Raw genomic sequence first — 6733 nt, forward strand, 5'->3', positions numbered from 1 at the left:
GATTAGTTGGATACTATTGACAATTTATTCCAAATTTTTCAAAAATTGCTAAACCTTTAACTGATTTACTTAAGAAAAATAATTGTTTCAAATGGTAAAAAGATCAAGAATACACGTTTAGTAATCTTAAAGAACAATTATGTACAAAACCGATATTACAATATCCCGATTTTAGTAAACCTTTCAATTTAACTACCGATGCATCCGGACATGCAATCGGCAAAGTACTAAGCCAAGGACCAATCGGGAAGGATCTTCCAATTGCATATACATCAAGAGTACTTAATAAAGCAGAATAAAATTATTACACTATTGAAAAGGAATGTTTAGCAATAGTATACTGTACAAATCATTTCAGACCCTACTTATACGGTACTAAATTTATTATCGTAACAGATCATAAACCTCTAGTATGGCTACATTCTATTAAAGATCCTTCTTCTAGACTTTTAAAATGGAGAATTTAATTAGCCGAATATGATTATAATATACAATATAAAAAAGGAACATTGAATAATAATGCCGACGCATTATCTAGAAATCCAATCGTTAAAATCTTATCTTTCAAGAAAACCCATCTTCTTCCTCCAGACCCCGATTCCGATTCTGATGAATCTTTATTCTCAGTCCGTCGACCCTTGATTCAAACGAATGTAGAAATTACTCCCCATAATCCTTCACCTGTAATCGAAGAGGAAATGAACGAAGATACCTCCTTGTTAACACATACAGACACACCTGTAACAGAACCAATAACTATTGAAGAATGTAATAGTGACGAAAATGAAAGCCTAATTAGTAATGAGGACCTAGAGACAACTAACGAGGAAAGCGATGATAAATTAATAGCCACTGACGTTGTACCTTACGTAGAAGTATCCACTAACCATAAAGCCAAAGTCCGAATAAGCTGAGATAGATTGCTAAAACATAACGATAATTATGTAATTTTTATAACATTAAAAGGTGAACCCTTAGATAACGGAGCAAAAGAATTACAGGAAGCCAACCTTTTAGCCGTATACAAAGATATAACTTATGAAAGAGCAAAAATAAATACGATACGCTCAAAAACTCTAATATCATTACCCCTAAAATTTAATCACTACACCCTAATAGAACCGGATAATATAAAACATTGTATCAAATCATTGCTGGATGTCGTACAAGAATTGCAATTAGAATCCATTTCAATTAAGAAAACTAGTTTTTTTGACAATGTCCCATAGCCATGTGTAGAAACACAATTAATTAAACATATGAACGACACAAATATTTGCATAACTATATGTAAAGACCTTATTCAAACATCAAATATAGAAGATCCTCCCTTATCCGCGAATATCATGACTCGGCAACTAGTGGCCACAAAGAAATAACTAAAACCTATAACCGATTAAGATCATATTATTATTAGAATACGATGAAAAAAGACATTCAAAATTTTATTCGAAATTGTCGGACTTGCCAATTAAAGAAATTAACTAGAGTAAAAACAAAACAACCTATGATAATAACCGACACTCCCGGATCAGCTTTCGATAAAATATCGAAAATATTTCGATAAAATGGACATTGTACGCCCATTACCCATGTCCGATAATGGAAATATTTACATACTCACTATACAAGATTTATTAACAAAATATTCAGTCGCGGTATCTTTAAGAGAAGCCACATCGCTAACCATAACTGATGCCTTTACAAAAAACTTTATATGTATTTATGGAGCTCCGCAAGCCATTCTAAACGATCAAGGATCTAATTTTCTAACCGCTTTAATGAGGAATCTAGCAAAAAAATTCAGAATAAAACAATATTACACAACAGCGTATCACCCTTAGTCTAACGGATCGATAGAAAGATCTCATCACGTTCTATGAACTGAATATTTAAAAACACACATTAATAAAGACTCGAACTGGGATGATCATATCGGTTTAACCATGTTTTCATATAATACAAGTATACACGAAAGTAAAAAATTCTCCCCTTTTAATTTTTGGAAAAATAGCGCGATTATCTTCGTCTAATACTATTGTTACGTCCGGAGCGCGGGCGCGGTGCGGTTGCGGTGATCGCTGTACGCGGATCGCGGTGGCCGAGCGGTAAACCTTGTCACGATCAGCGTAGCGGTGCACCGGAAGCTGGCGGCCGGGACGTAATGGGTAGTAAGGAAAGTGTGAAGTGAGTGAGTAGACAATGAATACAGTTTGATTACGTATAACTAAATTTTGTATATTTATTATTATCTTATTTTAACATATATACATGTATTTTACAGGACGAATGGACGACAAAGCTAAGGACAAGAGTGAACGGTAGTGCCGTTAGGCGTTTCGGTGGCCGGCAAGATCCGCACTTGGCTGAAGAAGGGCTGCGAAGATACGACCTTCGGAAGCGCAGTTCCGAAGTCTATAAGCGGCGGAGGCACGGGCCACGGACGGAATTCGATAGGCGGTAAGGGCCTACGCCTAGAAGGGACGGACGCGTCGTCAGACCTAGGCGGAGTGACGGCGTTATGGAGCGCGTCTGGTGCAGAGGGTTCCGGCGTACGGCTCTCCGGTGGAGTTCGGGTGAAGTACCGGATGGACGACGGGTCTTGTCCGGCTGGTGCGGCGATCGACGTTGAGCGTGACAAGTATGACCTTCCTAGGTAGAGTGATCTCACGAGTCGCTTCAATTGGTGCGCGCGGCCAGATCGACGTGACCGACCCATGACGATGCTAGGGAGGTAAGCGAAATTACTATCAATTCCATGGTGGAATACATGGCGAGATACAGGGAGACTTTAAATGCGATAACGCGGACGATGACGAGAACGACAAAAAAAGGGGATTTAAGGTAACCGATAAGGAAAAGCATAGATAAGTTAGTTTAGTTTATTAGGTACGTTAACTTGGCTTTATCTGACGAGATGCGAGGACAGGGTGAGCCTTGATAAATTTATTTTAATTTACTATTACTAATGTCTATGTGTTTTATTTTGCAGACCAGTAGAGCGAGCGGAGGAATTGTGAAAGACGCCCTGAGAGAGGCGCGGTTCGTGGACTGAAAGGAGGCAGTTCGCTCTGAAAGAGACGCGCTACATGTTAGGAGGCGGAACGCCCTGAAAGAGGCGCGCGACGTAGATAGAGGTAGTGCAACCCTGAGAGGCGCACTACGAAGGAGGAAGGCAGAACGGCTTTGAAAAAAGCGCGCTGCTAAAGAGGCTGTAGAGTCGCCCTGAGGGAGGCGCGCTACGAAGGACGGATGCAGGACGCCCTGAGAGAAGCGCGCTACGGTGTAGGTAAGGATGGTTAACGCTCTCCGTCTATTAGCACTCCATAAGGATAGTATCCTGTGACGTCCAACTAAAATACTAATCTCTTTAATTGTCTATTTCAGGTATCTAAAGCTCTAGGTATGTCAAGGCTGACGTCGTGAACCTTGCCAGAAGTGAGCGGATATGGAAAAAGGACCACAAGAACGCCCTGGAAGAGGCGCGCACCGACGCAGGATCAACAGAATGCCCTGAAGAAGGCGCGCGTCGACGCAGGAAGAATGAGAGCCTGATGTAGGCGCGCAAGAAGGATGACCTCGTCAGATAAGTAAGACTAATTTGCCCGATAATTTCCGTATCGAAATTAGAATATAAAACATGATAAGATATACTCGGCAATGAGAGCCCATGCGCGGATATTGATGCGTAAAGAAACTGCGTAAAGAAACTGCGTAAAGAAATTAATTCTTTTCACGAAAGAATTTTTAATTAGTGCACAGAGCACATATTTAGATTCTCATTTTTGAGAATTCTAAAAACCCTCTATACCCCCCTAAAGAGATGTAGACGAGAAAAAATATCGGGGCGAAGTCGCTGAATCGGGCGTTCTTCAGTTTATCTATCAAGAGGTTTATAAACAAATAGACGAGAGAAGTATCGGTGTGGGGCTGAATAGCTCAGTGGTAAGAGCAGTCGCCCGGCAAGCGAGACTCGGGTTCAATTCCCGATTCAGCGACTTCGCCCCAATATTTTTTCTCGTCTACATCTCTTTAGGGGGGTATAGAAGGTTTTTAGAATTCTCAAAAATGAGAATCTAAATATGTGCTCTGTGCACTAATTAAAAATTCTTTCGTGAAAAGAATTAATTTCTTTACGCAGTTTCTTTATGCATCAACATCCGCGCATGGGCTCTCATTGCCGAGTATATCTTATCATGTTTGTAAATATTGGAGCCGTATATATTTTCAAATTATTAGAATATAAAACTTGTCCCGATATTTACAGGTGTACCGGTACGAGGGATAATATTTAACGATACAAAGAATTGACACCGCGAAGATGAGCGACACCTGAAATGGGAAAGAGGCCGCGAACTAACACAGGTATGTATATTTCGAGTAGACTACACGTGTACGATATGACTAATAATTACACAAATGCAACTTAATAGTAACGATAACGTACTCACCTCACTGGACTGTTCTATGTGACAGGGAACAATAGGCGAACAACACTGTTATGCAGGTATACACTGGATATATGGATCTACGATATTAATGGAGTTATAATATTAATTAATTGAAATTTACTCTAAGTATAATTTACAGGCGCAGACAGGTTTCGGACGCGTAAATGTTATTATATAAGAAATACTAATAGTAATCTAAATTTCGAATGAAGAAAAAAATATAATATATATATATATATATATATATAATATATATATATATATTTATAGTTGTATATATATATAAACAATATATATATATTGTTTATAATGTAGATTTGCTGCGAACGGAAATTAAAACAAAATGTTAATAAATGCGAAACAGAAAAATTAATGTACAATGTGAGCGCAACGAAAAGTGAAGAAAGAAAAGAAATACGATAATGAACGTACAAATATTTAATCAAGGATAAGTTTATAACAAACGGCGTAAAATAAATGTATGAAGAATGTAAGAAAACGAAAGCTAAGTATTAATATTCGCGATATATTAGTCTCGAGGTCTATAAATTAATGATACTGTCTGAATAATACCGAATAATGAGCTATACTGCACTGACTCGATAATGTAATACTGAATCAGTAAGACTGACTGGCTGAATGGATATAATAAGACTGACTGATACTGAGTGCTATACTAAATGATACTGTGAAAATGAATAATCGCTGAGCGAACGGTGCTCTCGCTTATATACCTGTGGTCGCTGAGAACTCCCACCCTTCCAAATTGAAGTGCGCGCAAGTTGGTCCGATCCTGGTCACGCTTGTTTGTTCCAGGTATCACGCGCCGGACAATAGTAAGCGGTCACGGTGTTTGTCGAAAATTTTCACGTGATTCGATGGTTCTTGAATGTTCTAGAAGCTTCGAAACTAGCGTCTTATTATAATATTTGTATCGTTAATTTCTACGTATATCGCAATTATTATTAGTGTTACGATAGCTTATCTGATTACTTATTTATCGCCGCATTATACTATAGTTAAACTTAAATAATTGTAAGGATATCAGAGCATTTCGCTAATTAACTTATTAATTACTACTTATTTATAATGTCGCGTAATGATATTCGTAAATTATAATGTCTAGATTAGTTTAACGACATTAAACTCGCTATTAACTATATGTATATATGTATATTAATATAAGCTAGCAATAAAAGTTTATATATGTATTGAGTAATAATTGTATAAAGGCACATGTAATACGTCGTGGTATATTTATAATGAGTAGATGAGGAGTGTGTCGGTGTGTATAAACGCATAAATTTGTAATAAGTTTATATTGTGAGAGATTGAGTGTATAATTTAAATAATGTGTATAGTATGTGTACGAATTAGCTATAAGAAGCGAGCATTATTATGTCACCATGTATATGGTACGTCTAGTGTATGTATGTTATTATATAAGTATGCTTGCAATAAATTGATAATAGGTTTATTGAGAATATGTAGATTATGCGTACTAATGCGTCACCGTGTATATAAAATATTTATAGGATGCGTGTATTAATGCGTTACTGGATGGGTAATATGTCTATAATAATCGGATACTGATTAAACATTGTGTAGATGATAAGTTTATAACGTGCGTATTATTGTATCACCGGGTATACGAGGTGACTATTGTTATATATTTATATAATATGTTTATTATGGAGTGTGTATGTATGTAACTATTTCATTATGTTCATTATGCGTTTATACTTTGTTTATGGAGTGTATGATTTGTGTATAATTGTACCACCGTGTATATAGTTATAGTCATTTGTCAAATATGCATATGTGTACTGTAACTATTATTCATATTACATGTCCAATAAAATAATAAAAAGGTTTTAAGAATATTACTACATATATTCACGTTATTAAATTGACACCCGGTATATAAACCAACATTGTTATAATATTGGTATAAAATAGTGTTTAATAACCAGTCGATTCATTTGGTTAAATTCTGTAAGCTTCATACGATAAATCTCGATCGGAACTTTTGAGACATCCTATATATGAACTTTCGTTAATTATTAAATCTAAGCAAGCTAAGTAACTCGTATGTGCAATCGCAACCTCCTATGCACAGTCTAAGTCACCTTTTCCCATGTATCAAGAGTTATCGCAACACCGAAAAGCACCCAATTTTTAATGGCTTAAACATCACAAAAAAACCCGGCCAGTGACCTTAATTAATTATTTCCTGACGCTTTGACTCATAAAGAATAAAAAAAAGTAGCAATTTATGGGGG

General features: G+C 36.7%; 2 long non-coding RNA genes across 2 annotated transcripts; one reads left to right on the forward strand and one right to left on the reverse strand.

Moving 5' to 3' along the window:
* Nucleotides 1-2592: 2592 nt before the first annotated feature.
* On the reverse strand, nt 2593-6376 carry LOC140670065 (uncharacterized). The gene is made up of 3 exons (XR_012047465.1): nt 5186-6376; nt 4452-4528; nt 2593-2726 (listed from the first exon to the last, which is right to left on the reverse strand). It is a non-coding gene; the product is annotated as an uncharacterized lncRNA (long non-coding RNA).
* On the forward strand, nt 2720-4694 carry LOC140670066 (uncharacterized). The gene is made up of 4 exons (XR_012047466.1): nt 2720-3289; nt 3388-3590; nt 4268-4365; nt 4477-4694. It is a non-coding gene; the product is annotated as an uncharacterized lncRNA (long non-coding RNA).
* Nucleotides 6377-6733: the final 357 nt, after the last annotated feature.

This window comes from Anoplolepis gracilipes, chromosome 10 (assembly GCF_047496725.1).
Source record: "Anoplolepis gracilipes chromosome 10, ASM4749672v1, whole genome shotgun sequence".
In the NCBI taxonomy this organism is placed as follows: Eukaryota; Metazoa; Arthropoda; class Insecta; order Hymenoptera; family Formicidae; genus Anoplolepis; species Anoplolepis gracilipes.